Below are 10,114 nucleotides of genomic sequence, written 5' to 3'. Positions count from 1 at the left end.
GCCCGGATACCAAGGAGGGACTGCATGCATCTTTTTCGGACTATATTGCCCCTGTACATGCATCGGAGAGATGTGGTAGTTTAATTGCTCAATGCAACCAGTCAATAGCTGCATGCGGGTGATTGGGAGGCTCCTTTGGTCCCCTTTTCTCTTCCCCACGCGCATGGCTTGGGCCCATCTGCATGCCGCTCTGGATTGGCTGGAGTCCTGCTGCAGCCATGCATGCGTCCGTTAATTACTGAGGCAGATGCAGGGCACCAAGGGAAAGCAGCACAACAAAGAGCTGATGCGCAGACTAAACAGGGAAAAACGGAAAAAAGTTATACGCAAACAAAAGAGGACCGGAGGGAGTACTAGCAACATGTTTACTACTTGCATGCTTGCAATCATAATGACACTAACTACTTCCTCCACTCAGTTTCCTTGCATGCATATTGCGTATTAATGGTCCCGGTAAACGAAAAGAAAAGCAATCTTGCAACATATGCATTAAATTTTATCTTGGTACTTCCTCCGTCTAGGTGAATAAGTCATCTTAGGTTGTGCACCGTGACCAAGGAGGAGGAAAAAATGAGAGAACTTAATGTTTATTTGCTAATTAATAGCATTGCATGCAATGAACTAACCACTGCATGTCGTATTTGGTAGTCTAAGTCATTAGAAGCATGCACACCCCCACATCTCTTATTGGTTGATATGTCAAGAAATAAAAAAACGAGGTAGAAATTAATCTAAATTAATTTATGTCGTGACCAAGACGGAGGGAGTACCTGTAATCTAAGTTTGTGGCCTTGTATATAAAAATGAAGGGAGTAATAAGAATGACTATTGGACTTTCCTTACAGCAAACTCTTCCACAAAAGTGAGACCTAACTCTAAACTCATATTCACAATTTCCATATTTCACAAAAACTAAAGGCTAAGCCAGACGGAGGCATCAATCTTGAGTAGACTACAATCAAATACAGATTGATAGTGTCGTCCGTAAGAAAATACGTACATGTGATTGGAAATATACAACAGCGTACAAATTTAACCAACAATTTATCAACAAGATGCAACGTTTAGGGCATGTATCAGCTCGAGTCACATCCCAAAATGGGTGATGGTGATCCAATTTTCTATGTCAAAGTGTGCTCGATCTGAATTGATTTTGTTCTTGTTAAGCGCGAGGTAATGTAGCACCAGGTGTTTGTGCAGTACTGCTATTGATGCGGGGGATTAGATTCAGTTTCATAGCTTTTACGGAGAAAAGGCTTAGCGCCCTGCTTTTTACTTCCTACGTTTCAAATTATAAGATGTTTTGGTAGGCTAAAATAGCCTATCAAAACATCTTATAATTTGGGATGGAGGTAATAGAAAGCAAACAAGGTTCAGGCTGGGGATGCCAGCTTACGATACAGAGGAACTTAAAAGAAGAAAAACATAGTTACGAAATTCAACATTTTCACTTCATAACTCCCATTCATCGGGTAAACTAAAACCTTGGAAAATTATAGAACGAGCGTGTGCAGGGGAGAAATCCTTCACTGAGGAAGGCGTCGAAGAGCACATCCGCTCACTACAATGTCACCTAACTACAGACCTTCCTCAGAGGTCATGATATATTCCTACACATCAATTGAACGAAGCAAACTTCCCAAAGATCGCGCCTTGAGAACAAAGTCTCTTAAACTGCTACCTTCTTTCATCTGATCAAACCTGACATACGTACTTCATTGTAGCAGTACATCATCTTCAGATGGTAGCTGCCTAAAGCAATCAGCAAAGAATCAATTTGTCGAGCAACAACATACACAAGATCTTGAAACGCAATCTCGCCCATCAGCAGCCTCACAAGATTTGCCATGAGTTGGCTCACTTACTCGTCCACTTCCATCAAAAATTTGTTAATCCAACTGCCACCTGCACCTCTGATCACCAACGCAGGATGGTTCTTGCAATCGCCATCACATAAACTCCATAGTCCCAACCATTCTCTTGTTGTGGGGTCGGCGCTTGAACGACTTGTTACTCCATTCCAAGGTAGAGGCGCCGAAGAGATGCCACAAGGCGGTTTGCTGCCCGAGTGTTTCTACTGCCAGTGCTATCATGGTGCACCAACCCGGACCGCTCTTGAGTACCGTCGAACACAAGCAGAGACCAGTGGGTCCCGCCTACAACTTCATGATTCTCATTGTCATTGATAGCAAACAAGCCAAAGTCAAGTGATGACAGGTCAACTCCATGTTCCAGTGGGATCTGAGCAGAGTGCGCAATAAGCCCGGTTGTGTTAACAACAACGAATCGTATCCGCGCTTCTCTTCCAGCCAAGTATGATAGATTATCAAAGAATCGATTGTGGATGCTGTCACTCAGAAATATGAGACCTTCCAGTTGTTCCTCTACTGTTGCAGTTGGTCTGATGGACGGTTTAGAGAAATTTGGGACCCAGGGCGAAATAAAAAAAAAGTAGTTTTTATACCAAACTTTTATACTCCTTTTTATCAAACTACGATATTAAGCATTATAAATTTTATTATTTTGTTGCTTTATTTGACCACATAATTTAGGTGGCATAGTTAAAAAATGTTCTTTGTTATCGGTTGTAACATATATCACTGATCACTTTGTTTATACTAAATTTAAATTAAGTGATGTAACATAAATTATATTTGACTGATTTTTGTGACAATTCCACAAATTATATAATGCACATATATATTTGTATGTATGGCATACACTCATGTATAGTTTAGTTTTATTAAATATCATGCTAGAGGTTTCTTAAAAATAATATCCAACTAATATCTTAACTGTAATGTTATTCAGTTGACGTTTGCTGAGAGAGGGGTGGCAAGTGAACGTCATTGAATAGCTTTTTTAGTTGTTAAGAAAAATCAAACGATGACAGTTTTAAAACGAAAAATGTCTTCTCTGAAGAAACTGACACCCTCTAAGAACTAAAAATTCCACCTAAAACGTTGGTGTGTGCCACATCCTTGGCGAACCCTCGCGTGTGCCACCTCCTTGGCGAACGTTCGCCACATATGGGGGTCCTATCTTAAAGTGGTTTCTAATGTATTATTAGATGCGCATGTTTTTCTTTCAAATTCTTTTCTTGAGTCGTCGTATGGATAAGACTATGTTAGAATTGTTAAGTGGCTCTCATATGCTTTGTTGTTGATCTAACGAAGAGACAATATTTTCTTGTCTTCTCCTTCGAATAAATTATTTGCAGATTTTAGTTTAGCCCATGGCACACTTGCACTATTATCATTTTCACATTATTCTTTCATGCAAGTGAAAGGCAATAATGACGATGATTTGATGAAGCTGTGGTGAAGGGAAACTGGTATGAAATCCTCTTGTTTTTCATTTTTGTAAATATGTTTAACTCAGTAGGCCTGATTCAATATATTATGAGTAAACATGTTTATGATGACAATTAGATATTATAGTTGTTCATGACATGCTTAAGTATCTAGGAGTTGATAATGATTTATCTTGAGTCTCAACATGCATTAAAATGGTTGTGACGTGGTATGTTAGTATGATATCCTCCTATGAAGCATTCAAGTGGCTTGACTTGGCACATTTTCACACATGTAGTTGGTTCAAAACCAATGCAACTGTTGGTGCAGTGATTCGCCTTCTTATGTTTTGGAGTTTGTTGACATAAACAATATGAGACTTATGTGGTTTGCTAGTGCACACAAACTAACAGGTTCCTGGAATCAAGAGGAGTTTGATTCAAACGACAAAGATAATCCCCTGCGTGACAGTGAAGGTTATCACAGAAGATTATGATGACAAGAGTGACCCCTCAAAAATTACTAACGTGAAGCAATTGGTTTGGTGCATGTCCGACGGATGTGACTGCAACCGATAAGTTTGAAGACGAAGCATTTATTTTGTTGTTTCTCTTCTCTTTATTGAGTCATAGAACCACCGTACTATTAAGAGGGGTGCTAAGCTGCTCATGGGGTCCGAGAAAACCATCGTCGAAAGGCCGCCAGCTCAGCCTTTCAGCCTATATTTTATTATAATTGTATGCAAATATTGCATATCAAAATTTTAAGTCACTAAGCATATGTAGCTCGTCTGTGTTTTGGGCGTTGCCATATGTGGCATTTAAATTATCCTGAATATATAAGACAATTATTAACCGTTACCATTGTCAATTTGCCTCAACGGCGAGCAGAGCGCGCGCAGGGACGCCAGAGCGGAGCACACCGTGGCCGCCTCAATGGCGAGCAAAACGCGCGGACAGATGCGACCAAAGCGCGTTGCGGCCGCCTGAACGGCGAGCAACCACACCTGCATATTATAATTCTGATCAACCTTCTGGCACCTCGTGGGAGGCGCGACGGTCCATCCATCGGACACGATGGTGATATATGGACCGTGCGTGATAATGGACAGACACGTACACATCCAAAAACGCGGGCCCATGTATGCCATCCGGGAACTGTTTCGGGCTTCGAGCCCAAAACCATCAATAAATGTTGAGCTTGTTTCTCGTCACATTCCAGATTACCATGCAATAAGTAATTACAAATATGTTCACATCGATCAAACCTAAACGTGTTCCCACTTAGTACTGGACTATAAAAACAACCTACTTGAAAATTACTTCACAATTCCTCTCCTCATCACCCAAAGAATATCTCTTTCCTGTCAAGCCGTTCCGTCATGATCGGTAGGAGGAGTTTCAGGTCGACATATAACTAGGGAGCAAAGACCAAGGCCGCGGAAGCACTAGAGAGATCCTGCCGCTACACGGTAGCCACAACAGCGATGTCCTGGCGCACCTCGGAGCCCTCGAACGAGCTCTCACCGGAAGGCGAGGGCTCTCACAAGCGCACTCGCTGCGTCGGTGATCGCGACGAGCTGGCGGTGCTGAAGTCTTTGGCCAGCGATGACAACAGTCTCGCTGGCCTAATTAAGCAGCAGGAGCTGCAGGGGCGAAGCCAGGATAAAAGGTCGCCGGGGTCAACACAAACAAGTAACACTAATGTGTCCCATTAAAAACAAGGTAGAAAATTATATCCAAAAATGTGTAGCTCGTATAACATGTCTATAATGTTTTTTTAGTAACCTGACATAAATAAAAATAATAATAGTTGCGAATGTATCCTAAAACTGATTACAAAAGTAGTTACCTCTCTATTTTTCTTGACCTCTACGTTCTTTCATCTTCAAAAAGTAATCTATTACATCCTTACGTGAAGTTGAATATAGAAGTCTTTGCTCCAAGAAACAAATGATGCAGTAGTTCATGAAATCATCACCAATGCGATTACGTAGCACAGTCTTCACTATTTTCATTCCAGAGAAACATCTCTCCACTGATGCAGTTGCGACAGGCAGCACTAATACTAGCTTCAGGAGCTGATAGACCAAAGGAAAAGCAAGATGCTTATTTGTACTAACCATCAGCTTACCAAGTTCAGAAATAGTTTTCAGGCCTGTAAATCTTTCGTCTGCTCGCACATTATCAATGTAGAAAGGAAGCTCATGAGCAAGTTCCTTCAACTGGATAGAATCAAAATCATCTGGATAGGACTTAGCCAAATCAACTAAGCTCTCAACATCGAAAGCTTCAAAGGAATCTTTTGGACAAAATGCAGCCATTCGGGTAAGAAGGCTCGAATTTACTTCATTAAAACGATCATTGAACTCTGCAAGCTGCAAGTCAATAACAGGGTTGAGGCAATCATATCTGTAGTGCTGATAGTTAGTGCGGTTGGTTTTTTTCCTTGGTTTATGCCGGTCTATATACTCTTCTTCCATATCCAACTTAGGAATATCATACAGCTCACAAAATGAGTGAGTTCTCTCCAATAGGGACTCCCAACCGTCATCTCTGATTTTCTGAAATTTTTGCTTGGTTAACTTCACCTCTACCATAGCCTCCAAGATGTCCTTATCTTTCCTCTGTAAAGATAGAGATAAAGCATTTGCATGTCCCAAGATAAGAAACATCAAGTGTAGATGAAACACGAAGTCAAAATCAGTAACATAATCTAAAAGACCACGAGCTTGACGCTTCTTTGCATCACTTGGCCCATCTTTTTCAACATACTTGAGTACTTCAATAACATCTGGGAACAAGTTAAGTATGCTCCGAAGAGTTCTATAGTGAGAACCCCAACGAGTGTCTCCAGCTCTTTGAAGTGATAGCTCTTGATTTAATCCCGTTCCAGTACTAAGTTGTCCACAACCAATAATTTTCTTCACTCTTTCTTGCTGACTCTCCCTAATCAAGTCTTTTCGTTTACAAGAAGCTCCGGCCACATTAAGCAGAAGGGCTATCATGTCAAAGAAGTCACTAACATCATCATTCTTTTTAGCTACTGCCACAATGACTAACTGGAGTTGGTGAGCGAAGCAGTGAACATAATATGCTGAGCTATTCTCCCTCATGATCAAAGCTCTCAAGCCATTGAACTCACCTCTCATGTTGCTAGCCCCGTCGTACCCTTGGCCTCGAACTTGTTTTACGTTCAATCCATACTTCTTGAACAACTGATCAATGCCGGATTTGAGACATGAAGCAGATGTCTCATTCACATGAACAACACCAATAAGTCTTTCTTGGACTGCTCCGAACTCGTCGACATACCGCAAAACTACAGCCATTTGTTCCTTGCCTGAAACATCAGCGGACTCATCAACCAATAAACAGAAAACTCCACCACCAATTTCAGCAACAATAGATTTGACTATGATCTGCACAAATAAAAAAATTAGTTTGAACAGTACTATAGGTAATGTCATCATTTGTAAGATATAATAATAATAGTAATCAATCATTACCTCTGCATAGCATTCAGCAATGTCCTTCTGAATTTCTGGAGCTATCAGTTTATTATTTCCAAGCGCATCTCTTAACACAACTCTCTTTGTGTTCTCATTTTGCTCTGCCAAAAGAATTGATAACTCTCGAAAATTTCCTTTGTTCTTAGACTCTTCTGATTCATCATGACCACGGAATGCTAGACCTTGATGCAGCAAGTATCGAGCAGCACTTATGGAATTGTTCAATCGAATCATATACTCCTTTTCAGTGACTTTGCTTTGCTTGTCGAGAGCAATAACAACTGATTGGTTATGTTTCTGCAAATTATCACATCTTTTGACTGCCGTATTATGAAAACTATTAGGAGATTTGCCCACATGGTCACGAAGTCTTTCCGGCTTGTTCCAACAATCAAAACCGTCAACTACAAATGCGTCATTCCCTCCTTGTCCTTCAATGGAATCTCTGAACAAGTAGCAATGTAAGCAAAAGGCAGCATGCTTCTCCTCACTGTACTCTAGCCAGTGATAGTCTCCAAACCATTTATGATTAAACCGGCGTAAAATATTGCCTATCCTCTTCTGTGGATACTTGAAGCCAGGTTGTGGCCTATGCGGACCTCTAATCAAATATCTCCGCCTTACTTCATCTTGTAGCTTTGGTCCTATATATTCTGATATTCTCCTCCTATCGGCTGGATCGTGGGGTAGCTTATCCAAATCTACCTGGTCTGCTCTAACTTTACCTCCTATCCTGCTTGGAGTTGAAGTGGCCGGCAAAGGACATGGGCGTATAGTACGTCTAACGTTTGATGGACTTTCATCATGACTAGGATCATTGCTTGTGGGTGGTGGTGATTTTCTTTTCAAATTCAGAAAACGCTCCATTATACTCTTACTACCTGCAATTTAAAACACACAAATAACAAAACAGAGTTAGTACTAACATAAAAAATTTACAGTACAAAGAGATTGTAATCTTTCTTGTTAGCTTACCTGACATTATGATGGGATGTGACTTGAGGCCTAATCTAAATTGTAATCCAGGTGATTAGATTACCCACACAACCTTCAAGCAGTTATTAAACAAATCAATACGTCAAACAAACCCTAGTACAATAGGAATTAGATGAAGAAATTGGCTTTAGTACTACTTACAGATCAATTCTGTGAAATGAATCTTAAATTTTGACGGAGTAGAGCTGTAGAGGACAGAGGAGTGGAGATTGGGAGCAGCGGCCGGCGGCGGCGGGCGGCGGCGCTTCAGGCGAACACAGGGACCGTCGGGCGAGACGTGAAGAAAGAAAGAAGGGCAACACGGGCCTGATCGACGGCACGCGTGACGTGAGAACGAGCGAAAGCGATCTGATCGATAGGAAGTTTTTTCAGGAGCGGATCGATCAGGTAGTGGAGATCGATGTGAACTCTGAAGTGGCAATGGGCCTGCGTGCAGCAGTTTTGGGCTGCTACGAGAGGGGTCCTTTCTGGACCGGGGTCAAAAAAGATTCACTGCACCATTCTTCTGTGTGGGCTGTATATATATATAACTGGGTTTGGCCAGGGTCATCGGGGTCAATTGACCCCGGCCCAACACTGTAGCTCCGCCCCTGAGGAGCTGGTCGACGGCTTGGTGAAGCTGCTCGAGATTAGCGATGTCTCGATTGAGAAGGCGACCTGCCTCGTCGTGCAACTCATGGGTGACAATGCGAGGAGGCCGCCGGCTGGAAGAAGCTGCATGAGCAAAGCAGTGCCTCGAGGATGACGCTGAAGGCGGTGGTCGAGGAACTGATGGGTGACTTGAGGAAGCTCCGCATCGAAGACGAGCTGAAGGAATTCGTGGCTGTTGTCGAGCAAAGTCGTGAGGATTTGAAAAAGAAGCTGGGTTGAAGGTTGCATGCGTAGCCGCACATTTCTTACAAGGGCGCAGCTTCGGCAACAGGACCGTGTCTGCTAGATACGCCCCTCATGATCTCTACCAAGGTACCCGAGGTGATTTCCGCCGCGATGGTAACGTTCCGATGACACTTGATGCTTGTGGCTGTAACAGAAACACATAGGGCAGGTCTTGTAGTTTTGATGTTTTGGATGGGTCAGTCAAGTAGCTTGGGATCAAGATGATGTACCGTTAGTTGGGAGGTAATCTAGTAGGAGACCCATAGCAGAAGCACTTTCGGGGTGAAGACAATGGGATAACCTCTGGCCGTTAACATTTTTGTTGTGAACTTTTGATACCTGTATTTTTGCAGTGAGGGGAAAGAACCTGAACATTCCCTTGTTATCGTTGCTGTTGATTTGGGTTACATGGGTGGGTGTGAGGCTCTTTTATATGAAAAAAACAGACACTTATACTCTCTCTCCCCATTTTGTTGAACGATGCTATCAATCGAAATGGTAATTTCCATTGCCCATTTTAGGCAGGATGCATCCATAGTTGCTAGTATGAACGAACAGGTGGAACTTCATATTTGCTATTTGTATTGAATTTCGCATCTCTTTGCATTGGGAAGACTAAATGAGATCGGGGCTTCATATGCGATCATGCGATCTACTCTCTTCGTTCCTAAATATAAGTCTTTTTAGAGATTTCACTATGGACTAGATACGGACCAAAATGAGTGAATCTACACTCTAAAATATGTCCATATACATTCGTATGTATTTGTAGTGAAATCTCTAAAAAGACTTACATTTAGGAACGGCGGGAGTAGCACTTGGGTCATCAGATGGTTGTCGTATGGTACATATGATGAGGTGGGCTTGGATGACAAATTATACATCTAGCCTCCTGAGCTCTCGTAATATTGCATTTAGCAGCTCTCTCACTTGATTTTGTACTTGATGAATTGCGTGAAGTACATTAGTACTCCCTCTGTCTGAAAATACTTGTCATCAAAATGAATAAAAGGGATGTATCTAGATGTATTTTAGTTCTAAATACATTCTTTTTTGTCCATTTTGATGGCAAATATTTTCAGACGGAGGGAGTATATGCATGAAACAATTTTTTTGGTAAAATGTAGAAAATATATAAAATAAAAATAAAAAACTGCTCTCTGGCTGTAGACAGAAATATCTCCAGGTGTGCCATATTTTCCAATGTACTGAATCCATTATCAAGAAAACAAACTTGAGGTTGTTTATCTCAAAACTTTTTTGTTTGCACATGCTTGTTTTCAAAACCTGGAAATCGTACTACACAACAACATCATCTAAGAGCAACTCCAACGTGCCGACCCAAACGGACATCGTTTTTGTCCGCTTTTCGTCTGTTTGGGTCGGGTCGGCTAGGCGGACGTGCGCGTCCGCATTCTGAAATGGGTCGGCTTGGCCG

The 10,114-nt window shown here is 41.8% G+C and overlaps 1 pseudogene; it reads right to left on the bottom strand.

Moving 5' to 3' along the window:
- Nucleotides 1–1,687: 1,687 nt before the first annotated feature.
- Nucleotides 1,688–4,305, bottom strand: LOC119292947 (annotated as a pseudogene).
- Between the last annotated feature and the right edge of the window lie 5,809 nt (nucleotides 4,306–10,114).

This window comes from Triticum dicoccoides, chromosome 4B (genome assembly GCF_002162155.2).
Source record: "Triticum dicoccoides isolate Atlit2015 ecotype Zavitan chromosome 4B, WEW_v2.0, whole genome shotgun sequence".
In the NCBI taxonomy this organism is placed as follows: Eukaryota; Viridiplantae; Streptophyta; class Magnoliopsida; order Poales; family Poaceae; genus Triticum; species Triticum dicoccoides.
This window is presented reverse-complemented; position numbering and strand designations above follow the sequence as displayed.